General features: G+C 41.2%; 1 pseudogene; it reads right to left on the minus strand.

Moving 5' to 3' along the window:
* Nucleotides 1-460: 460 nt before the first annotated feature.
* Nucleotides 461-23,373, minus strand: LOC115111675 (T-box transcription factor TBX5-like; annotated as a pseudogene).
* Nucleotides 23,374-25,653: the final 2,280 nt, after the last annotated feature.

Below are 25,653 nucleotides of genomic sequence, written 5' to 3' on the forward strand. Positions count from 1 at the left end.
ATCACTTCAGGAGGCAAGAGAGAGGGACAAGAGAGTGAGATGGAGGACCACCAACAGTCCTCATGGTGATGCCTGCTCCTGCCCAGTCATCCCCACTCCTCTCTGGGCAGCAGGTCATCTGTGTGAGGGGGTACAGCTGGAGGAGACTGGAGAGGCCAAACAAACTGTCAGATAAGAGAAAACACACACACACACACAGCTGCACTCGAACTAGACTACTCTGTTTAACTTCCTTTATCAACACAGCTCAGCTCAATGTTCTTTAACCTGCACTGTAGGAGTTACTCCCTACTCAGCCTTACTGTGTGTGTGTGTGTGTGTGTGTGTGTGTGTGTGTGTGTGTGTATGTCTCTTCAGAAGGAACATAAACATGTCAACAGATTGAGTAATTTGATATTCTCTTCAAATGTATTTAAGTTCTGTAAATACATTTGTATATATACACACACATCAGAACAGAAAAAGTAACAAGCCATTTATTACAACCATGTTAAATATTGTATTCAAAAGGAAAGACAGGAGGGAGAAAAGCAAAAAAATCTAAACTTCAATGGGAAACAAACAACTTGAACAATTCAACCAACACTGTGTAATTTCACCATCTTACAACAAAACCAGCCAAAATCTCAAGGCCAATAAATACTATAAACAACAACAATACAATAAAGTACAAACACTTCTCAAATGATCACAGGACGTCTCTTTTTAAAGTATTGCTTTCGCACGCACACACACACACACACACACACACACACACACACACACACACACACACACACACACACACACACACACACACACACACACACACACACACACACACACACACACACACACACACACACACACACACACACACACACACCTCTCTCTCTGCACATACAGTGCTTACGTACTGATCCTCTGTGAACCAATACGAACTCTTCCTGTGTTAGTGTAAAACACCAGGCCATCACCTGGTTCCAACTAATGCACTCACTGACTCAAGGAAAATAAAACAATATCTAGACAAGAACAATAATCATATGATGTCTAAATATGTTTTAAAATGTGACTATACACAACCTTCTGCGACTATATGACTCCCCTCTACTGGCTTGAAAGGGGGGGGGGAAACCCAGACAGAGAGAGAGGGGCAGAGAGAGACAGAAATGTAGTGTTGATCAAGTGTTTATTGGTCAGTTCGGGGTAAAGGACAGTGTTGATTGATAGGTCAGTTTAGAGAAACGGAAAGTGTTGATTGGTCAGTTCAGAGAAACAGAGAGTTTTGTTTGGTCAGTTCAGGGGTAAAGGAGAGGCCAGCAGTGACAGCTGCATGATGATGACATGTGCATATACCCAAAATGCAATGGGAGTGTGTACAGGTCTTCTGCCATGCAGCAGCCTCTAAACAAGTTCTCTGTGTTTGTCAGTGTGTGTGCAGGTCTTCCTCCCTGCAGCCTGGTGTAAACTAACAGTTTATCTCTCTTCTGCTCTGCCTGTGGCCTCCGCAGCCCCTCTCAGCCGACATTAACTCACAGCAGCCCTGAGCTGAGCTGACACACAGATTAGAAATATGGTTTTGTCTGTTGGATCACAGGGATTTCGGTGGGTCACAAACCAACTGGGAACCACGGCCATAGAGAGACAGTCTCACATCTTCAGGGGACAGGGTGACAGGGTGACAGACAGGTCACATACTGTATTAAAAACAGTCTCAGGAATGAAGCTTGGAACGTTTTAGTTGATGGCATCATCTTTCTTCCTGTCCCTCTAGTTTGAATGCTTATCCACCAAGTTCCTCTAACATCAGTTCCTTCCAGAGAGGTCCCAGTCAGAGGAGGATGGACTTAAACGTAACACACAGACCATCTAACGTTCCACCCATGGCACAGGGAAACACACAACTGGCCAATTAAATCTCTTCACACATAAAATGAGAACACCTCATATAAATATAACCCCAAGCCACCAATCAGAGTCTTTCCCCTACACCTGTGGTCCAATCAGGTGCCCTCGCTCCATTCGGAGACCCCTCCCCTGACATGTGTGTGAAGGGTGTGGTACTGAGGAGGAGATGGGGAGGAGGGGTAGCGGTGGTACTCTGTGAGGGGTGGGCTGGGGTGTTGGGGTGTCTGGTGTGGTCTGGAGTTCTGGGTCTGGCCGTGTGAGAGAGAGTCCCCCAGAGGATGAGAGCCTTGGTGGGCTATGGAGCTCAGCTGAGCGTTCCGGGGACTGGAGGAGTAGGGCTGGTGGGGGAAGGTTGTGTAGGGGTCATGGGGGCCAGTAGGGGTCATGGGGGCCATGGGTGGAGTCAATGGGCAGCTGTAGGACCAGGATGTACAGCTGAGGTTGTCCAGTCTGGGCTCTGAGCCAGCAAACATACACGCCTGCCGCTGCCCCGCCTCTGACCTGTATGGGGAGTCAGAGAGACCAGGGGAGGGGGTGGACGGAGGGAGGGAGAGGGGGATGAGGGTAAGCAGACGGCTGATAGTAAGACTCGTCGTTGCTGGGAGAACTGACGATGTAGGGCTTCCTGTACTGGTGATTCTCTGCTGTAGGACAGCTATCATCCGCTGTGGGGAGAGAGAGGGGGGTGGGGGGGGGGGGGGGGGGGTGTAAGATTGAGTAACACACTATAAAGGGGACTGGTCTTCCACTAACAACGACATAGAAACAAATCACTTCAGAGACAAAGGGGCAATACAAACGGCTCCAGAGACTAAGGGGCAATACAAACTGCTCCAGAGATTAAGGGGCAATACAAACTGCTCCAGAGACTAAGGGCCAATACAAACTGCTCCAGAGACTAAGGGCCAATACAAACTGCTCCAGAGACTAAGGGGCAATATAAACTGCTCCAGAGACTAAGGGGCAATACAAACTGCTCCAGAGACTAAGGGGCAATACAAACTGCTCCAGAGACTAGGGGGCAATACAAACTGCTCCAGAGACTAAGGGGCAATACAAACTGCTCCAGAGACTAAGGGGCAATACAAACTGCTCCAGAGACTAAGGGGCAATACAAACTGCTCCAGAGACTAAGGGGCAATACAAACTGCTCCAGAGACTAAGGGGCAATACAAACTGCTCCAGAGACTAGGGGGCAATACAAACTGCTCCAGAGACTAAGGGGCAATACAAACTGCTCCAGAGACTAAGGGGCAATACAAACTGCTCCAGAGACTAAGGGCAATACAAACTGCTCCAGAGACTAAGGGGCAATACAAACTGCTCCAGAGACTAAGGGGCAATTCAAACTGCTCCAGAGACTAAGGGGCAATACAAACTGCTCCAGAGACTAAGGGGCGATACAAACTGCTCCAGAGACTAAGGGGCAATACAAACTGCTCCAGAGACTAAGGGGCAATTCAAACTGCTCCAGAGACTAAGGGGCAATACAAACTGCTCCAGAGACTAAGGGGCAATACAAACTGCTCCAGAGACTAAGGGGCAATACAAACTGCTCCAGAGACTAAGGGGCAATTCAAACTGCTCCAGAGACTAAGGGGCAATACAAACTGCTCCAGAGACTAAGGGGCAATACAAACTGCTCCAGAGACTAAGGGGCAATACAAACTGCTCCAGAGACTAAGGGGCAATACAAACTGCTCCAGAGACTAAGGGGCAATACAAACTGCTCCAGAGACTAAGGGGCAATTCAAACTGCTCCAGAGACTAAGGGGCAATACAAACTGCTCCAGAGACTAAGGGGCAATTCAAACTGCTCCAGAGACTAAGGGGCAATACAAACTGCTCCAGAGACTAAGGGGCAATACAAACTGCTCCAGAGACTAAGGGGCAATTCAAACTGCTCCAGAGACTAAGGGGCAATACAAACTGCTCCAGAGACTAAGGGGCAATTCAAACTGCTCCAGAGACTAAGGGGCAATACAAACTGCTCCAGAGACTAGGGGCAATACAAACTGCTCCAGAGACTAAGGGGCAATACAAACTGCTCCAGAGACTAAGGGGCAATACAAACTGCTCCAGAGACTAAGGGGCAATTCAAACTGCTCCAGAGACTAAGGGGCAATACAAACTGCTCCAGAGACTAAGGGGCAATACAAACTGCTCCAGAGACTAAGGGGCAATACAAACTGCTCCAGAGACTAAGGGGCAATACAAACTGCTCCAGAGACTAAGGGGCAATTCAAACTGCTCCAGAGACTAAGGGGCAATACAAACTGCTCCAGAGACTAAGGGGCAATACAAACTGCTCCAGAGACTAAGGGGCAATTCAAACTGCTCCAGAGACTAAGGGGCAATACAAACTGCTCCAGAGACTAAGGGGCAATACAAACTGCTCCAGTGTTTACAGTGACAGTAATCGTACAGATGCAGCGTAGCGTACCTTTTCTCTTGTTGCAGTGGTACACCTGCATGTGTTCCTGTGTGTCTGGTTGGGGGAGGGTGTAGGGGGCTGGAGGGGGGATGAGGATGTCCTGGGTGGTGCTGCTCACCCCATTCTCACAGGAATAGGGGTGCAAACCCAACCCCCTCGCCTCCCCCCCAAACGGACTCCCACTAGGACACACCCTCTGACGCACTGAGCTACGAGGAACCACCGGATACTCCTTACTGAGAGAGAGAGCAAGAGAGAGAGGGCGAGAGAGCAAGAGAGAGAGGGCGAGAGAGCAAGAGAGAGAGACAGAGAGAGAGGGCGAGAGAGAGCAAGAGGGCAAGAGAGCAAGAGAGAGAGACAGAGAGAGGGGGGGAGAAGCAGAGATATATACTATTTGCAACATATTTTCAAATCATCTTTTAGTGCAAGCACAGTAATGAGACAACCTCCAGTATTAAGAAAACTAAACCACCACCCACTGGGCACACACTGGTTAAATTAACCTTCAATGTAATTTATCAATGTATTATGACGTGGAATCAATGTGGAAAATACATTGGATTTGAAAAAAGTCATCAACCAATATTGTTTTTATCTAATTTCAACCAGCATTATAAACATTGAAATTAGGGTAAAACTTCAACTTAAATATATTGACATAACCTGACTAACAGGTTGTTACATCAATCTAATTTCAACATAATCATCCGAAATATGTATACATTTAAATTGCCTTTGACCTCGTTTCAATGATAGTAAAATGGTATGTTTCAATAAACATCATTGTTTCAACGGTTAAGCTATCAACCTAAATAAAGAGGTATATTGAAATAAAACGTGAAGTCACAGTCCAGTGATTTCTGTCTGAACAGTGACTCTTTAAACGGTATATGAGGGGTAATGCACTTGATAACAAGTCTACCATCCAGATGCCTACCTCTATGTACCCTGCTTAGCTTTGGAAACTAGCTGTGCTTGTTTCAGATGAGCTTGTTTCAGATGAGCTATCATTTCAACACATTCAGACATTAATCAGCTTCCATAGTCATTTCCGTAGACTACCTAAATAACATTGAATAGTTGAAGGTAACTCCTCTAACCTTTCTTACGCAATCTGTATGTGAAAGTAAATTCGAGTGAGGTTGCGTTTATGTAGGCTACATTGACATCTGATTTGCCCAACAAAGGACACCATCATTTCTACATGTAGGTAGGTATACTATCATTTATCCATGGTTGATTGGATCTTTGAAAGTTTAGAAGTAGTTATCATTAGCCCACCTGGATGCCAAATTCATAATATTAATAATACACTTTTATTGATGTACCATCTGTTAGTCAGGTTAAGTCAATGTATTTAAGTTGAAGTTTTACCCTAATTTCAATGTTTATAATGCTGGTTGAAATTAGATGAAAACAGTGCTGGTTGATGACTTTTTTCCAATCCAATGTATTTTCCACATTGATTCCACGTCATAATACATTGACAAATTACGTTGGAACTACGTTGATTCAACCAGTGTGTGCCCAGTGAGCAGATATATGAATATATTTTAGGCAAACAGTCTAATTAACGTAGATTTGAAAATATTGTCTAAGCTGCTTGCTAAAATATTACACAATAATTTACTTCCACCCGTTCTTCAATATACTGTATATTTCCATATTTGTGATTCAAAAACCTCAATTACACACTCAGTATTCCTTTCTTTTTGTAGTCTCCCTCACAGTTTACACACTCAGTATTCCTTTCTTTTTGTAGTCTCCCTCACAGTTTACACACTCAGTATTCCTTTCTTTTTGTAGTCTCCCTCACAGTTTACACACTCAGTATTCCTTTCTTTTTGTAGTCTCCCTCACAGTTTACACACTCAGTATTCCTTTCTTTTTGTAGTCTCCCTCACAGTTTACACACTCAGTATTCCTTTCTTTTTGTAGTCTCCCTCACAGTTTACACACTCAGTATTCCTTTCTTTTTGTAGTCTCCCTCACAGTTTACACACTCAGTATTCCTTTCTTTTTGTAGTCTCCCTCACAGTTTACACACTCAGTATTCCTTTCTTTTTGTAGTCTCCCTCACAGTTTACACACTCAGTATTCCTTTCTTTTTGTAGTCTCCCTCACAGTTTACACACTCAGTATTCCTTTCTTTTTGTAGTCTCCCTCCCAGTTTACACACTCAGTATTCCTTTCTTTTTGTAGTCTCCCTCCCAGTTTACACACTCAGTATTCCTTTCTTTTTGTAGTCTCCCTCCCAGTTTACACACTCAGTATTCCTTTCTTTTTGTAGTCTCCCTCCCAGTTTACACACTCAGTATTCCTTTCTTTTTGTAGTCTCCCTCCCAGTTTACACACTCAGTATTCCTTTCTTTTTGTAGTCTCCCTCCCAGTTTGATCATTATTTTTCTATTATAGATTTGCATGTTATGATGTAATTTTACTCTCTCCCTCTCTTGAACACTGGCCTCTCGGTGACCTCAGTGGTATGTAGGGGACACACACACACACACAGTGCTGAAAGATAAAATGCTACTCTAAAAATAAACTCTCATCCGCATGCCACTCCAGATACTCTCCCTCATCTCTCTCTCTGCTCTCATCGTCTCTCTCAGTCTCTCTAACACCCCAGTCCATTCCCTCTCTTCTTTTCACCTCCCTCAGTCTTCACCTAGAGCAGTACAGTGACTCCCCAGTCCTCCCTCCTCATCCCCTCTCCTCCCCTCCTCTTCCCTTCTCCTAAGTTTACAGTCGATTTCTGAGAGGACACTTACTCAAACCGCCTCACACAATATGCACAAAATAGACTGTCCTTTTCAGAGAGAGAGAGCGAGAAGGAGAGAGGGAGACAGAGATAAAGAGAGAGAGAGGGAGAGAATCTGTACTCACCCCTGTATCTTAGCAATGCGGTGCAGCTCCATGTCATCACTGCCTCTGAAGCCCTTAGCGAACGGGTTGTTCTCTATCTTCAGCTGGGTGATCTGACAGGGACACAACACACTGCCTTAGATCACCAAACACCCTGCCCAGCCCTTTGTGTTACTGTGCTGATCCATGAGACACTAAATGTTGAATCTAGACCTGAACAGTTGCTAGAATCTGGGATTCTGGAACACAACATGGAAATTCCACAGACACTAACCATGTACTGAAAGTATTCATTTTGAACCAGCAGAATCGCAGTGTAAACTGTTTCTCTAAACAGTTGGCAGGTTTAAAGATGGAATCCGCATTAGGAGAAACAGCGCCGCTGTTGGCCACCAGCACCTTTGTTATTGTTTCATGGACAAAACGGAGGTGAGGGGAAAAGAACTAAACAAAGTTAGTTGTTTGCTGTAATTCCTTTGTTGTTGTAATATCCCAAATGAACATAGAAGTTTCACCAAGGACTCCAGCTTTAAAGTCCTTAAGTGAAATATAGTTGTTCTAGGAACATTTGGAGTGAAAAATAGGTATTTTCATTGACAATGACACGGTGGGAAACTTGCCGTTGGTTTGTGTTTTTCTTGTTAGACGTGGTGATGTGTTTATCACAGCGCACGTAGGCTTTCACTATGGAGCGATATAAATGCCCACAGCAACTGAATTAAAACATTTTAAATTTGTGGTCAGGAATTCAATTTGCATTCAATAGTTTAGAATTTTGTATTGCACATAATTTGAACTTGTATTTCATGTGTTTCAGTGTGTGTTTCAGTGTGTGTGTTTCAGTGTGTGTGTGTGTGTGTGTGTGAGGACAGAGGGAGAGAGAAACTACAGGTAACTGCCAAAATACAGTGCATTCGGAAAGTATTTGGACCCCTTCACTTTTTCCACATTCTGTTACATTACAGCCTTATTCTAAAATGGATGAAATAAAACGATGTCCTCATTAACCAACACACAATACCCCATAAGGACAAAGCAAAAACACGTTTAAAAAAACTAAAAAACAGAAATACCTTATTTACATAAGTATTTATACAAGTATTCAGACCCTTTGCTATAAGACTTGAAATTGAGCTCAGGTGCATCCTGTTTCCACTGATCATCATTGAGATGTTTCTACAACTTGATTGGAGTCCACCTGTGGTAAATTCAATTGATTGGACAGGATTTGGAAAGGCACATGCCTGTCTATATAAAGGTCACACATTTGACAGTGCATGTCAGAGCAAAATCCAAGCTATGAGGTCGAAGGAATTGTCCGTAGAACTCAGAGACAGGATTGTGTCAAGGCACAGATCTGGGGAAGGGTACCAAAACATTTCTGCAGCATTGAAGCCACTCCTCAATAAAAGGCACATGAAAGCCCACTTGGAGTTTGCCTAAAGGCACCTAAAGAACAAGATTCTCTGGTCTGATGAAACCAAGATTGAACTCTTTGGCCTGAATGCCAAGTGTCACGTCTGGAGGAAACCTGGCACCATCCCTACGGTGAAGCATGGTGGTGGCAGCATCATGTTGTGGAGATGTTTTTCTGCGGCAGGGACTAGGAAACTAGTCAGGATCGAGGGAAAGATGAACGGAGCAAAGTACATAGAGATCCTTGACGAACACCTGCTCCAGAGCACTCAGGACCTCAGATTGGGGTAAAGGTTCACCTTCTAACAGGACAACGACCCTAAGCACACAGCCAAGACAACGCAGGAGTGGCTCCGGGACAAGTCTCTGAATGTCCTTGAGTGGCCCAGCCAGAGTCCAGACTTGAACCTGATCAAACATCTCTGGAAAGACCTGAAAATATCTGTGCAGCGACGCTCCCCATCCAACTTGACAGAGCTTGAGAGGATCTGCAGAGAAGAATGGGAGAAACTCCCAAAATACAGGTGTGCCAAGCTTGTAACGTCATACCCAAGGAGACGTTAGTCTGTAATCATTGCCAAAGGTGCTTCAACAAAGTACTAAGTAAAGGGTCTGAATACTTATGTAAATGTGATATTTCCGTTTTTTTATTTGTAATAAATTTGCCCCAAAAAATATAAAACCTCTTTTTGCTTTGTCATTTTGGGGTATTGTGTGTAGATTGATGAGATATATTTTTTAAAAATCATTTTAGAATAAGGTTGTAACTTAACAAAATGTGAATAAAAGTGAAGGGGTCTAAATACTTTCCGAATGCACTGTGAAGGAAACACCAACATAAACTGCCTCAATAGGGCGTTGGGTCACCACGAGCCGCCAGAACAGCTTCAATGCATCTTGGTGAACATTCTACAAGTTTGAAAATAAAAGAGAGCCGCACACTCTTGGAGCTGTTTGTGATTATACCCTGATGAAGAGAGCTTGGCTGTCGAAACGTTGGTATTACATTTTTGCATCTGAGCTCCAAGAGTGTGCGGCTCTCTTTTATTTTCAAGTTTCTACTCCGCTAGCCAGCACCTCGTCTTAATAGGTGTGCGTTTCTTTTCTTCTAGAAGATTCTACAAGTGTCTGGAATTCTATTGGAAGGATGCAACACCTTTCTTTAATGAGCAATTCTATCATTTGGTGTTTTGTTGATGGTGGTGGAAAACGCTGTCTCCATAAACAGCCATAAGTGTTCAATTTGGTTGAGATCTGGTGACTGAGACACACAAACACACACCATTTAAACCCCCTATGCTCCTTTGAGACCCCTCTTTCAAAGTCACTGAGATCTCTTCTTCTAGCCATGGTAGCCAAAATAACGGGCAACTGGGCATTTTGATACATGACTCTAAGCATAATGGGATGTTAATTGCGTAGTTAACTCAGGAACCACACCTGTGTGAAAGCATCTGCTTTCAATATACTTCGTATCTCTCATTTACTCAAGTGTTTCCTTTATTTTGGCAGTTACCTGTATGTGTGTGAGAGTGATTTCACTATGGCGCTGGAACAATAACATATATGATCAAAGGAAAGGAACAGGTCAGAGCTGCCCTGTGATGCGTAAACACTGGGATGTAATCAAACTGGACATGTTGAGTTGAGAACCGTGATCGCGGGGGAAAATGCACTGATTCACATGGCTAACACAAATCTATATACCCATAAGATAACTCTGGTCTGTACAACAGGACCTGGACAATTTAACTGTATCTATGCCAAAAGAATCCAGAAATATCTGATCAAATAAGATGAACAAAAATGTGAATTTAAATTATTATTTTTTTAATCATAAATTATTTTGTGTGTTCAGTGTTTCGGTACCTTGTGGTTCTGGTATGATGTCACGGCGATGAAGGCGGTCTCTGAGAACACATGCGTGCAGAAGGCAGTGTTCTTGGAACCAAACCTGTTGTATTCGTCTGCTTTGACGATATGGAGGCGGGGCTGGTATTTATGCATGGAGTTTAATATGATCTGCAATACAACAAAAACAAATACATTAAACCAATGCTCTAACTCCATCCCACTTGTAGAAGGATATATTCAATAGGCCTATCCATAAATGTGCCCTTGTGTCTGGGCGCATGCTATGCTGAAGCTAAATTGTTTATTTCCAAATGTGTGTCTTTATGTACCAATGCACTGTGCATATGTTTGTCGTGTCAGTGATTTTGTTCCCTCTCTGGTAGCCATGCTCCGTGTGTAATAGTAAAGTATTAACAGATAATAGGCCTACCAGAAAGCAGATAATAGTGTGTGTGTGCGTGTGCCTGTGCGTTCATCGAGAGGCCTAATCCTAATTGGTGTGACGGTCCCACCAGGCATGGATGAGCTAATGACCCTTAACGTACCTAACATCATTATTAAGGTTACCACTGTTCTAACAGAACCACAGCAGACAGCAGCACTATCCCTTCACACACACACACACACACACACACACACACACACACACACACACACACACACACACACACACAGGGTAGAGAGGTTGAGGACTAACGTGTCCGAAGGGGTCCAGATGGTTGTTGGTGAGTTTGAGTTTCTGGAAGGAGACAAGCTGACGTGTCCAGTGGCTTCCGGTGGCCGGAGAGTCAGGATGGACGTACAACCTCCCTGGCATGGCCGGCTCCGCCTTCCCCGTCACAGACCTGACACACACATACACACAAAATTCACACGTTGACAACTCAACCAAATATCAATCACAATTGGATGCTAATGTGAGAGTCAGTTGGCCCTGGTCTGACCCAGCCCTGCCCTTTTACCTGGCCCTCGTACTGTGTGTCTCGCTCTCTCTCACACACACACACACACACACTAACCTGGCCATGCTATTTACTGTGTTCGTCGTGCTGTCACAGGAGAGACATAGATCTGACATGCCATGGTGCGCCGCTGGCTGTATCTATTATTATTACTAGACTAACATCCTCCTCACACTTCAACTGCTTTTATTACAAAGAGACACCGCTGGCCCCTGTCTGTTACATCAGGATATGTTCATACCAATACAGGTGTTAATCAGAGCAATGAGGTACAAGCAAATTCCATGCATGTGAACATGTTTCCAAAAACTATTGTCCATGTAGGAAAAATATAAACGCAACATGTAAAGTGTTGGTCCCATGTTTCATGAGCTGAAAGATTCCAGAAATGTTCCATAAGCACAAAAAGCTTATTTCTCTCATATTTTGTGCAGAAATTTGTTTACATCCCTTTTAGTGAGTATTTCTCCTTTGCCAAGATAAACCATCTACCTGACAGGTGTGGCATATCAAGAAGCTGATTAAACAGTATAATCCTTACACAGGTGCACCTTGTGCTGGGGACAATTCAATGGCACTATAAAATGTGCAGTTTTGTCATACAACACAATGCCACATATGTCTCAAGTTTTGAGGAAGCGTGTAATTGGCATGCTGACTGCAGGAATGTCCACCAGAGCTGTTGCCAGATAATTTAATGTTAACTTCTCTACCATAAGCTGCCTCCAACGTCATTTTTGAGAATTTGGCAGTACGTCCAACAGCCTCACAACCGCATATCATGTGTAACCACTCCACCCCAGGACCCCCACATTCGGCTTCTTCACCTGTGGGATTGTCTGAGACCAGCCACCCGGACAGCTGAAGAAACTGAGGAGGATTTCTGTCTGTAATAAAGCCCTTTTGTGGGGAAAAACATATTCTGATTGGCTGGACCTGGCTCCCCAGTGGGTGGGGCTATGCCCTCCCAGGCCCACCCTTGGCTGCGCCACTGCCCATATGAAATCCATAGATTAGGGCCAAATTAAGTCATTGACTGATTTCCTTATATGAACTGTAACTCAGTAAAATCGTTGAATGTTTATATTTATGTTCAGTATATTTAAAACATGCAAAATGTTCTGGTTTGTTTTATAGTATTCCAGGCAAATCAGAAAGTAAACCAAATTCCAATTCCACATTTTCCTTATTGAAAAGCGTTGACGACAATTGGAATTTCAGTGTACTTCCTGAATTGACTGGAATTTAATTGAATTGATCCCAACCTTGCCACTTTAATGACAATAGCCTATGACGTGTGTGCGTGTTGTTGTCATGTGTATGACTCCTTAAGTTGGAATCTGTCAGAGAAGAATGCCCTCCAACTGGCAACAACTGGACCGAGCTGGCAAACATGTTCGCTGAAGTTATTCCACTTCTGTCAAATATGGCAGGGAAATGACAGAGCACCGCTGATATTTACAAACAAATAATCTACCCATGCATAACAACATTCACATTAGGCATTAACATAGTCCCTTGTCTAAACATATGACTGAAAATGGAGCGCCCATCTTCTATTGTATGATGAATGACGTGTCCTTAAGGGTGCCAAGGGGCTCCATCATGTGACCAGGGAGAGGAGACATACGCAGCACGAGAGGGTTTATGCCGCATTCAAGTCATGTTAGAAACCTGGGACCTCCTAGTTAAAATGAGCGTAAATTATTTGCATAGAAATTCATATTGGTTGTATCTGATACTTCCCAGGAGGGAAACTCGGGTAAGATCTTTCTACAACGAGTAAGCAAGTTGGAAATGTCTGAGTTTATGATTATCCCACATCTCCCTTGCAGCCTGGTGCTGACCTCAGTGAAACCTAGCCTTTAATCTGCCCGCCACATGAACCCATGGTACTGAGACTGAACCCGGCAGTCAGGGGCAGGAGGTGTGATGCGCGGGCAGCAGGCTTACACAGGAAACTAGGCCACAGAGCACAGGGCACTGAGAGGGACCGTGACGTCACGGCAGCGGTTAAGTAGGCCTAAACATCCACGTCCCTGCTCTGTGTTATGTTTCTCTCTCTATAATGCTGTTAAAATATATACTGTTTTACTATTTCTTTTTAGCAGCTCAAAACACACAACGTAGGCTATTTAAATATACAAAGTTTTGATATATAGCTAGCTTACCATTTATTATCTGCAAACTTGTAGCGGTGGTCATCCGCCGGCACGATATCCATGAGGAGGATGTACTTGGCTTTAGGGTTGAGGCCCGTAACCTTCACCTTGTAGCAGGGGAACATCCGCCTGGCGAGACAGCAACACCACAGACAGTCAGGATCATAGCAATATCAGTAGCCTATCACTGAGGCATAGCAGCCATTGCTGCAGTTGTGAGCAAAACCCGAAACGAAACGAGAAACATCGAAACAATTTACCGAGTGGCTGCGGTTCCAGATTTTCTGGAGGCCCAATTTGTTCTGGCTAAAGATACTGAGATTTCTGCCCTCCTAAAAAAAGATGTAGCTGCTGCCCACTGCTCTGTTGCCACTTCCCCCTCCTTAAATCGGCGATGAACGACTGTCTGGTGTAGCCTACAAACGTCATGTTGTACACAAAGGATATGGTCGACATGTTCTCTCTATTGAATTCCATGCCTCAGTAGGGTATTAAGCATAAGCATGATTTCATGTTCTTTTTTCCGGAGAGGAGTTAAGCAAAATGCAGCTATTTACATGTTGAACACAAAAGACATGATCAACATGTTCGTACAAACCCAAGTGGGGAGTTGCATGCAGCTATCTAGGCAGCATATCAAACACAAGCAAGACACAGTCACAGTCCAATTAGCGATTTAAAGTTATTTTCAATCATCATTGTAAACATTGGCTAAGCAGGAAGCAGACAGGCAGTCAAAGTAGCAGTGTTTTTTTCAGCAACTTTTCTCCAATGCAATGTGTAGGGACTGTGTCCCTCTTGTGCAAGTGCAATATCCAATACAACAGACAGATATGGTTGTAGGCAGTCTTCATAAATCACTGCAGAGTTTTTTTTTTTACTGTTCAGAAGTACGAGGCAGATACATAGCCCGCTGGGCACACCATGTCACTTCAATGTGGAAATGTGGGTAATATTTGGTTGAGGTGTTGATCAATGAGATTTCAACCTTTATTCACCCACTCAAAAAGACAGACAGAAGTTTGTTGAATTGCCAATGTGTCATCGCTGTGCTTTCAACACTTCTGAAATCACAGCCAAATTCCAATGGAAAAACTATGTCCGATTTTTGGTTTAGTGATCATCTACATGTGTTATCGCTGCGCTTTCAACCATTTAAAAACACAACAAAGTTCAAATGGGAATGTAATGTCAGATATTTTGTATTTGGATCTCATAGCACAACCAAATTACCTGGATTGCAGTTGAGATTACATTAAAAGTACATAGTGCAAGTGATCAATGCTGTTCTGAGATTCTGCGCATGCTATTATAGCAATTGTAAAGATCTCCACAGACCTGCAATCTTTGCATGCTATCTTGATCATGCACACTTTCTAAGATTACATAAAAATAAATGTATAGTTACGTTAGGCTAAGCTCAAAATGTGACCATTTTAAGAAAAAATACTGTTACTTTAGTTTCTAAAATAGTTTTAGCTTTAGGCTATTGACAACGCAACCAAATATCAATATTTAAAGGATATTGAATGCTTGGATAGTTTCATCTGAGCCACAGCCTTAATTCTATTCTTTAAAGTTTATTTTTGGTTTAGTTGGAGATGTGAATCCAAACTTCAGGATCATTTGTTAACTTGTCAACAAGTTAATAGGCTATTTATTGCATTACAAAAGTGATATTGAATTGTGTTTTGTTGTCAATGCAACTAAATATCAACATTTGTATCTTTTGTGCCACTGATTTAGACTGGTTTTAATTCCAGTATTGTCTACAAATTATTAATTGATCAATTGGATTCACATCTCCATCTCAACAAATAATCAAAGTTAAAGAACATGACGAAATCAAATCTAACTTTATTTAAAGTGTATTTCAAATTTGATTGGATTTAGTACTATTGTTTAACTTAGATTTTTGTTTGAGATGCAGAAGTGGATCCAACATATCAATGAATAATTTGTAGACAAACTGGAATTAGTCAGTGGCACAGATGGAACTATCCAAGCAGAAGATACATCTCCTTCAAATGTTGATATTTGGTTACGTTGGCACAATTCAATATCCAGATAGTCTACAAATGAATAATTGATATAGACGTCTTCACCTCAACCAAAAAACTAAGTTAAATAATAGGACTAAATCTAATCAAACTTTAAATGCACTTTAAATCAAGTTTGATTTAGTCCTATTCTTTTGCCTTGATTTTTGATTAAGATGGAGACTTGAATCCAATGATTAATTTGAAGATTACATTTGAAATCAACCAAAGCTTGAAACCCTAGGCCTATACTGTGCCTATACTGTGCCTATACTGTGCCTATACAGTGCCTATACTGTGCCTATACCGTGCCTATACAGTGCCTATACTGTGCCTATACAGTGCCTATACTGTGCTTTTACAGTGCCTATACTGTGCCTATACAGTGCCTTATTCACACCCCTTTACTTATTCCACATGTGGTTGTGTTACAGCCTGTATTTAAAATGAATGAACCTTTCTTTAGATGTTATGTCACTGATCTACACACAATACCCCATAAGGTCATAGTGGAATTACGTTTTTAGACATTTTTACAAATAAATAAAATGAACAGCTGAAATGTCTTGAGTCAATACGTATGTAACAGCATAGCTTCCGTCCCTCTCCTCGCCCCTGCCTGGGTTCGAACCAGGAACACTTTGCACACATCAACAGCTTCCTACCACGAAGCATCGTTACCCATCACTCCACAAAAACAACTACTTCAAGGTCTCAGAGCGAGTGACGTCACCGATTGAACCGCTATTAGCGCACACCCCGCTAACTTCCAAGCCATTTCACATCGGTTACACGTATTCAACCCTTTGTTATGGCAAGCAAAAATAACTTCAGGAGTAAAAATGTGCTTAAGTCAGATAAGTTGCATGAACTAACTCTGTGTGCAATAATGTTGTGTAATATAATTTTTTTCACACTTTGGATGGTGTATTAATACACCCAGTTACTACAAACTCAGTTAACGGAGAGGAAGGAAACCACTCAAGGATTTCACCATGAGGCCAATGGTGATTTTACAGAGTAAAATGGCTGTGATAGGAGAACTGAGTATGGATCACCGACGGCGTAGTTACTCCACAATATTAACCTACATGTATTTTAGAATATAAAAATATTACAATCATGCATCTTGTTTGCAATAAGGCACTGAAGTAATACTGCACAAAATGTGGAAAATAAATACACTCTTTGTCCTAAATACAAATCATTATGTTTGGGGCAAATACAACACATTACTGAGAACCACTCTTTATATTTTCAAACATAGTGGTGACCATGTTATGGGTATGCTTGTCATCGGCAAGGACTAGGGAGTTTTTTAGGATAAAAAGAAAAGGAATAGAGCTAAGCACAAGCAAAGTCCTAAAGGTTTAGTCTGCTTTCCAACAGACACTGGGACACAAATCCACTTTTTAGCAGGAAAATAACCTCAAATACAAGGCCAAATATACACTGGAGTTACTTACCAAGATGGCTTTGAATGTTCCCGAGTAGCCTGGTTAACATTTTTGACTTAAATCGGCTGAAAAATATATTTCAAGACTTGAAAATGGCTGTCCAGGAACAATCAACAACCAACTTGACAGAGCTTGAAGAATTAAAAAAAAATTATGGGCAAATATTGTACAATCCAGGTTTGCAAAGCTCTTAAGAGACTTACCCAGAAATACTTCAAGCTGTAATTGCTGCCAAAGGTGATTCTAACATGTATTGACTCAGGGGGTTGAATACTTATCTAATCAAAATATATTAGTGTTTTATTTTTTTTAAATCTTCCACTTTGACATTAGATTATTTTGTGTAGATCGTTGACAAAAAAAGGACAATTTAATCACACGTTGTATATGGAAAAAGTTGAGGGGAATGAATACTTTGAGGGCACTGTATGTATTGTCAATTTTCTGTTGAACCCTGGGGTTGAATTGAAACATAGCTCTAGATGACTTTGCAAATGTATCATTGATGATCTCTAAAGTACAGTTAAATTTAATTTGCTCTGTTAAACCTACCCTTTGGAATGACTTTGATAGCTATAGTAAATTTTGTTATTTAGAGACCTCTCAATAACCATTCTCACGATAGTACATTGGTATTAGTCAGTGATAAATATCAAAGCTAAGCAGGGCTTGGTTAAAACTCTGGATGGGAGAACAAATGAATAGCTCTAGATAGAACAACTCTCCAGTAGGAAGTGCTGCTCAGCCTATTGTTTTTTTCTGATGGCGGATATACAGTGAGCTCCAAAAGGGACAGAAAGTACTGGGACAAATGAACTTATATGTATGTGTATTACAGTAGTCATGCCTCTGTAACTTTCTCACTCATCAATATTCACAATTCATTCAGGATTATCAGTCATCATGGTAGCATCCACATTAATGTAGAAGTATTTTGAATCACATTCTTATTTACAATAAAAGTGAGTAAAAAATGACATACATTATTTACTGTTACTTTCTATTGGGCACAAAATAATCTGAAACACAACCAAAGCAAACAGCAAATGTATCCAACAAGTTTGTAGAGTCACAGGCTTGATGGAATCATTGCGTGCTAGGAATATGGGACTAAATATTAAACTTTTGACTACCTTAATTAATACACATAAGTGAATTTGTCCCAAACTTTTGGTCCCCTAAAATTTGGCGACTATGTACAAAAAGTGCTGTACTTTCTGAATGGTTCACCCGATCTGGATGAACATTTCCTCAAATTAAAGCTGACAGTCTACATTTTAACCTCATCGTCATCATATAATTTCAAATCCAAAGTGCTAGAGCACAGAGCCAAAACAACAAAGATTTGTCACAGTCCTAATACATAGCATATTGGCCAACTATGATTTTTCAGTGTAAACATGTTCCTGTTGATTCAGGAGTTAAACTCACTCTGTAGGAGTGAAATTAACCCTAAGTGGTGTAAAAGAACCCCCAGCATTGGTGTTAATAACCAGAGTTGTTTTGTACAGTGTGAAGAGTAAAACAGTCCCACCAAAACACCACTTATCATTATCATATCTCCAAGCATGCTCTACTGCAGGTAGATTTTTAAAGATTATTTTTCATATCTGTGTTTTTGCTTTTGGTTTTGATTGATTTATTAATCTTATGCTACACAAAGATAAATAACATACAATCAATTAGTTAGATTTATTGTACCTGTTACTGAAATGGTTGTTCCAGTTTAAATGGTTTAGGTAGTCTTCTTCTCAACTTTCCTAAACCTGAAAGTCATTCTGAATGCAGGTTGCAGGTGATTAAAAAATTCCAGCTGTTGAATATCCTAACTCTGACTGGATTCCAATAGGAATTACACATCACTTTGCAAGCCAGCATAATGTGACTTGCAGGCCTGGAGTGGCCTGTAAACCAGGAGTATCCTAACACCACTGTGTACGGGTAAGCCATCAAAGTAAGGCCTTATGATATATGTATTGTATTGTCATAGAGTTTCATTTGAATGATCACATATGACTAGGTACTCACTTGGTGAATGCCACAGGCCTTTAAAATGAAATAATGAAATAACCATGTCTCTGTCACTAACAAATACAGTCATGGGTGGAAACTCTACAATTCACTCAAAGAAAAGGCACCCGGGAAATATGCAAATGAGGCTTTACACCATAGTGTTAAAACAACACCTAAAAAGTATCTACTGTAACACTAGAGGTGTTCATTTCTTACACTGAGAAAGTTTAACAGCATCAGCACTAAGCAAAGTGAGTCCAGTTTACTCTAAATGAAGTGTTTTACGCTGTAGGTGTTGCATATTACTCTACAGTAGAGCTATGCAAACTCCACAACCAAGTTCATTTGAACACTTTAAGAGTTAAATTGGGAACACTGTAACAGAGTTAAATCTTTAACGCTTTCAAAAGTGTTATTTTAACACTAGTTCAGTGGGACTCATATGTTCACTGAAATTAGTGTACATTTAACACTTTCAGAGTTAAATGTATTCCATTGATATTGCTGTATACTTTTGGAGCTCACTGTAAATTGAAGCTCCAAAGTTGTTTCAAGGGTACATATTCAACATATTTTAAACAGGGTTTGTCTATGTGTTGAAGATATAACGTTGTTTCAAAGGTACAAATTCAACATATTTCATACAAGTTTGTCTATGTTGAAAACTGGTTACAATGATGACATAATCCTGTGGTTGAAATGTCACCTTCCAAACAACAGTTGATTACTTTTTTTCCCTCAAATCCTATGTATTTTCACGTAGATTCCACGTCACAATACATTGACAAGTTACTAGCTACGTTGATTCAACCAACCAGTTTGTGTCCAGTGGGAGGATACATCATCATGGTTCGATCAGAAGAGATCAGTAAAGAGAGAAACGTGAAGGGGGGTGAAGTGTGAGCAGCAAGACAAAATGTGTGCGTAGAATAACACGTACAGGAGGTGATTTGGAGGCGTAGCTTTGAGAAAGAGGTTTCCCCAATCATTTATTAGGCTAATGAGAAAATTGTATTACTTGATAATGTGTACCCGGCCAATTTGTTATGGGCCTAATTATAAATACAAAACGTTACAAACAGTAGGCCTAATCACACAAATGTTACATGTTTAACAGGTCTAGGCCTAGTGGACACATTTTTATTTTCCCTAAATGTTCAGTGTTAATTAACGGAAGCTCAAAAAACATATAGCCTAAGTAAGCCTAACGTAAAAAGAGAGAAAACCATATGTACTCGTTTATAGGCTTAATTGTAGCATATAATGGACACGAATGTTCATTCTCCTCTAATGCAAAAACACATAGAGCACGCATTTACCTTCCCGCTTTAGTGATAATCATCTCTGTTCCGACCTCATGGAACTTCTCCCACAGCTCGCGCTCGTGCAGGTAGACTTTTATTCCCTCCATCCCCTGAGAACAGAGAACAGATGAGATAAGAGATATATATACTAAATATTTCAACCAAAGTCCCGATCCCTCCTTGAAGGACGATCCTACCGATAGGCCTACATAAACTTAATTGAACATTGTAAAAACAGTTTAAAAAACAAACAAACGTAAGCCTTTACAGCCTGGCCAATAACAATGTATTTTATCTTAATGAGACTGTTGAACTATTGGAACGGTTTGATTAAAATGACAATACGTTTGGCCATATATTAATATTAATAACAATAACTATTGTAAGCCTATTTATTAGATGCTGCATAGGCCTACACTGTTAAATAGGCTACTGAAGGTTTCACATTTATAAGAAAAGCCCGATATTTTCACTAACTGAGTTTGACACAGATTTAACCAGAGAGTCAGTCAGTCAGTGTTGCTCTGGGCATGTTCTAGGTAACCAACCCACTGTTTAGAAACCAAATCTAGGTCATATTCAGCCCCGCGTTCCTAAAATTGGCTATTTGTTTCTGCTTTGAAATGAAACGCGCTACTTCGTCGACTTTAGTTTTTAAATTGGGGGAATAATCGTTTAAATTAGTGGCCTATATTATTCAGAGTATTTTCATTTGTTCTCTTCAATAGGCTGTGGGCCTACTATAGACTAACTTAATTACATTATTTTCAACAATTACTTTCCCACTTCGCTTTAGAAGAGAAAATCATGCATAAATCGTGATCACCCACAATTTAAAAAAATATATAAGTGCATCGTTTTCATGTTTTGAAAAATGTTACATTTACACACTCACAAACGGGAAGTTACCTGCTGTGTGCACGAGGTCTCCGGTGACGGTGGAGAGCTGGAGCTAGTGTGATTCTCGGGTTTGTTCTCTTTCGGTGATTCGGTGTCTGTGTCTATGCGCTCTGGGATGGCGAACGGGTTCCCGCCGTTAGCCATCACACACTCTACAGTACCTGACACCAAGGGACACACTGACGGGATAGACACGACACGATACACAACACACACACACACTATTATCTGATAGGCCTAAAATACAGTATGTTAATACTTTATTATTAACCTGGGATAACAGATGGGTAACAGGCCTGGGATAACAGAGCTGATAATAATGATTTGAATTCAATATAAACCTCAGTCTCATTTCACAGAAAATAGGACAAAATTCAAACTAAAACTATATTACAAAATAAGCTGTGTTGTGCATTTGAAAAATTCTTGGGCCTAAAGAAATAAGCTCACACATAAATGGTCTAGATAATCAAATGAAACAAATGAGAAAAAATAAGCATAATTAAAATATACATTTAAATAAACATTTAAATGTATATTTAGATAGTCAATGAAATGTATATCATTCTGATTTAGTCATCTGCAACATGTAGTCTTGTTAAATATCAGTAGGCTAAGGCTTTATCTATTATTAACCTATTATTTAAAAATGTGTTTTGGCTAAATCACAGCGTGGGCATATTTAACAACGTGTAATAATAACAATAGTAATAATCATTATGATCATCATAATAATAGAATAACAGTCCTAATTAATAATAAGATAACAATAATAGGAATAGGCTTAGTGATCATAATATTTTATGTAGCATATCGTTACTAATAACGCGTAACAATATCCTACTAGTGATTAAATATGCTATTAGTAAGCTAATAGATAGACGGTTATATAAAGATGCTATTATTATAAGCTGTGAATGATCAGGGCCCACTGGTAAAACATTGTTTTGTTTTCTATAAATTATTGACAATAACATTTACAGTGACACTAAATCCAAACAGTGTTTCTAGACGAGCGAAGAGGGGTCCAGTTTGGCTTATTGTTGGTAAAATCCCGGACTGCACCTCACTGTACCAAACCTGGCCTCAAATACATGCGTATTTACTAGGCCTATTTGTTATTGAAATACTTATTTTCCCTGTATTTGAGTATTTTCAAATAATGTGGCCAAATTAGCTAGTTATATTGGAATTATTTGAAAGTATTTGCAAGTAAATTCATGTAAATCGCCGAAACTACACTATTTTGAAATAGGATACTTGTTTCCATTATTTCAAATACCCCTTGGACCAAACGGACCTTGGTTAAAATGCTATTTAAATATTTGTATTTGAAAATACACTTGTCTGTGTATTTGTGTATTTTCAAACACGTTCCAAGTGTTTCCAAAAACATTCCAATATTCAACTAGCCTACTTATATTTTCAAATAAAAATGATCCAAATACTTACTTCGAAATATCTTTAGGCTATTTCAATTACTTTCAAAGAATTTGAACACAGGTCTGCACTCTATATTAACCCGAATATTGAAGACATAGAGACAGCCGTCTAAAGCCAAGCCGTTGAGTCTAAACAACACCTCATCCAGCCGCACACATTCACTTAAACACTCCTCACACACTCTTCGGGTCTGTGTACCTCATGCGCTGTTCTGTTTCGGTCCTGGAAACCAGAGTTCCACGGTCATCCTGGTGTGTGTGTGTGTTTGTTAGATCAGGGTCCAGAGTCGCTGTGTCACCTAATCCGAAATTCTCCAAACACGCAGACCCACAGAGTTCACCGAATTAAATAGAACACTCCGTCAGACCTCCGTCAGTAACGCATTATTATGGGGAATAATCACACTGGACGAAGGTTAGGCTATATACGTTTAGTATTTTAAAACTGGATTGTACGATGCGTCTGAATGAATTTCCCTATGTCTGACTAACCGTTGACGGTTGCCGAAGCCAGCCTGGTCCACCAGAGACCCCCAGTCTTTTCCCGCATTCCCCACTCCTCTCCCTCTATCTCCATGCAGCAGTCTATCGTGTGCGGAGCTGGAGCTCGGTTTGACCCTCAAATCAGGAATTACCCATTTCAAGGCACCCCCTACGTTTTTCAGCCCCCACCCCCCATCATACCCTCGCGTCATAGCCAGTTACTGAAATAATGTAGGCCTATAAGATTGCTCTCCCTCCCTCCCACACCCACCCCCATTTCGCTCAGACACAGAGAGCGCAGTGGCCTTGTCATTCATGCTAATAAAGATGCTATGGTATCTGAATCTGAAAGAAAGATAGAGACAGAGAGAGAGAGAGATCTTTAGCAACAGTGGCCTTGTCATTCATGCTAATAAAGATGCTATGAATCTGAGAGACAGACCGAGAGACGGAGAGAGAGGAGAGGGAGACAGAGAGAGAGGAGAGAGAGACAGAAATGGAATTGAATTGAGAGGAGAGAGAGACTGAGAGAGAGGAGAGAGAGGAGAGAGAGGAGAGAGAGACGGAGAGAGAGGAGAGAGAGACAGAGAGAGGAGAGAGAGAGGACAGAGGACAGAGAGGAGAGAGAGAGGACAGAGAGGAGAGAGAGACGGAGAGAGAGGACAGAGATTAATTTATTTCCTGCATGGTCAGGGATTATTTTAAGAAAATGGAGGTCGGTTTATGAGGATTTGATTTTATGTAAAGAGCATGAAGGTACTATTATCCCTATTTAAGAGGGGAGCAATTTCTGTAAATACATGCATGCATGATCTCAGGATATAAATACTATAATAAACTGTGTGGTTTGAACCCTGAATACTCATTGACTGGCAGCTGTGGTATCAGACCTATACCACTGGGATAACAAAATATGTGTTTTCCTGCTCTAATTACGTTGGTAACCAGTTTATAATAGCAATAAGGCACCTCGGGAGTTTGTGGTATATGGCCAATATAGCACGGCTAAGGGCTGTGTCCAGGCACTCCGCTTTGCGTCGTGTGTAAAGAACAGCCCTTAAACGTGGTATAATGGCCATATACCACACCCCCTCGGGCCTTATTGCTTAATTATACTCTTTCCCTTTCTTATATAATAGCTAGGATAACCTACATGTATAATATCTCAAATGCTACCATCCCCCACACAGCATTTCACTGCAGGGCGCTGCGTCTGTATTAAGAATCGAGATAATCAACCGGTCGCATCCATTACAGTGCAGCTCTTGAGCAGAGTCAACCGGAGTTGAAGGGGTCAGCATGAGGTAAACAGGCGCTCGTTTGAGCTCTGCTCTCTCCGTTAGGTGGAATATACTTGACTCTGATTTTAATAAAATAATCAATCCACGAGCACACACACACATTGAAATAGGATAGGCTTGCAGCAATACAGCCTATTACTTTAGTGTGAAATTATAGCCTGGACTCATTGGTGTAAGAAAATAGGCCAACATCGCGTAAACATAGCCTAATTATAACCTAATCTGATTTGCTTTTCACACATGATCTTGGCTACGGCTCATAGGTTACCGACGATGACTCTGTAGCCTTGACATTCTGCTTCGATAATGCTCTTGTTCCTCAAAACGGTAATTTGTCACAGCAATAAACTCGTTATTACAGGATTGTCACCAGAATTGAGGCTTTTACGCATGCAGTGTCCCGAGTGCTCTATAGCACAAGGTTTTCTTCAATCCAACAATTATTTCCTAAAGTGATAGCCTATCATATGATTTAAGCCAATATTAGGCATATTAGTAAAAGGCCTGACACTATTTATTTAAAATAAAAAGACAAACACCTATAGCCAGTCGATCATGCATGGTCTCCAAAACAGATCAGTAGGTTATTTCAACAATTGTTGTATTTTACCGTGTTCAGATGGCAGTTCCGCGCTGGGACATTTACTGTCTATTCTGTCAGTAGCCGAGGTCTTAGTGTGTCAACAGTCCTCAATGGTCTCATATGAAGCAATCCATGCGTATGTGCTTCGGGGCATGCACATATGCCTAGAGCATGTGCTGTCGTGTAGTGGCATTGAGATTGTGGCTCTTGTGGAGTTGGCATTGATTTCCGTCGCTGCGTGCACCAAACACGTCACTGCTCACATAACTGACCCCACTGTGAAGCCTACACTATACTGCCACCAGTATGTGGCATTTCAACTGCCAGAGAAATGAATGGAAATGACTGATGGACAAAGATCAACATTCTATTGATAACCGGGTGATGTGAGAGTGTTCTGCGAATATCAGACGACAACTGTTTCTAAACGTAATGTGCAGTGGAACTCAGGCCTCTGTCTCGCCCCTCTCTCCTCACGCCCTCTGACTTGTACGTGTTCTCTTTTATATGTGGGGCCTTGGGCCCTGAGAAAGAGAGAAAAAGATAGA

The sequence above is a fragment of the Oncorhynchus nerka genome, linkage group LG27, assembly GCF_034236695.1.
Source record: "Oncorhynchus nerka isolate Pitt River linkage group LG27, Oner_Uvic_2.0, whole genome shotgun sequence".
In the NCBI taxonomy this organism is placed as follows: domain Eukaryota; kingdom Metazoa; phylum Chordata; class Actinopteri; order Salmoniformes; family Salmonidae; genus Oncorhynchus; species Oncorhynchus nerka.